The sequence below is a fragment of the Octopus bimaculoides genome, chromosome 14 (genome assembly GCF_001194135.2).
Source record: "Octopus bimaculoides isolate UCB-OBI-ISO-001 chromosome 14, ASM119413v2, whole genome shotgun sequence".
NCBI classification, from domain to species: Eukaryota; Metazoa; Mollusca; class Cephalopoda; order Octopoda; family Octopodidae; genus Octopus; species Octopus bimaculoides.
In genome coordinates, this window is record NC_068994.1 from 5,853,873 (window position 1) to 5,854,914 (window position 1,042).

Sequence of the window (1,042 nt, forward strand, 5' to 3'; positions counted from 1 at the left end):
CTTCATGTTATTTCTTTCTTTTATTATTTTTTTCCTTTTGTTTATTAATTATTTTATTTCCCATGATACTTCAGTTGGCATTCCAGTAAAATAACTTTCATTGAGAAACATGTGTCTCCCTTTACAGCCAAGAAAACCAGTCTTTACCCAGCGCAAACCCCTTCTCAATAGCTGTGTAGAAAGAGACACAATGGTATGAATAAAATTTCTCCTGAAAGTATTTGTATGGCCACTGTTGTGACGCCTGCTTTTGTTGTAGTTGTTAATGAACTGACAGAATAGTCTTACACCATAGTGATTTATAGTACATCTATGTTTGTTTATCACATCGGGGAAGAAGAAGAGGTTTTTAGACAGTGATAAATGATTCAGTGTTAAATGAATCACTGATAAGTGAATCATCTCCAAGCTCTTTGGAAATGGAATGAACGATAGATTCATATCCGCTAAACTTGCAGCTCGCAGCAGTAAAGCTTCCACTATTAAATATTTTCTTAATCGTTTTTACCTTTTGTTTGGATCCAGGTGCCTTTGTATATTTTTCTGCTCACTGGTCCCATGTTGATGGGTACCAATACATAATCCCATATAAAAATATATATATATATGACCTCACAGCAAGGTCATATAAACACAAGCAATAGTCAGTGCATTCTGGGTAGCTGAGCATTGAAGGGGATCACTGAAGTATGGTTCTGCAGCCCAAGCAGAATCTTAAACTGGTATTCTTATAGATAACATCTTTCTAATATTATCATATATCAGTTTATGTTAAGTGTAACATTTATCTCAGCAGTGATGAATGAATCAGTGATAAACAAGGTTGCATGTATATTATAGTATATTGCAGTTGAATACATTGTGTTGTAAAGTAGTCTAAGGAATTGATTTAAAATATGTTATACAGGGTGGGCCAAAAATCATGAAAAGGTATGAAATTTTGAGAAATTGTTTTAATCATTTTTTTTATTTATATGTGATTCCCCGCTTCCCATCCCTAACTTACATCTATTTCTCATATATAAATATATATATATATATA

At 32.7% G+C, this 1,042-nt stretch overlaps 1 long non-coding RNA gene across 1 annotated transcript in view; it reads left to right on the plus strand.

Annotated features, from left to right (window-relative positions):
* The first annotated feature begins 6 nt into the window (after positions 1–6).
* LOC106882084 (uncharacterized) overlaps positions 7–1,042 on the plus strand; it is a 12,290-nt gene continuing 11,254 nt past the window's right edge. The window contains exon 1 of the long non-coding RNA XR_001410950.2: positions 7–193. This is a non-coding gene — a long non-coding RNA (uncharacterized LOC106882084). The remainder of the gene's footprint in view (positions 194–1,042) is intronic.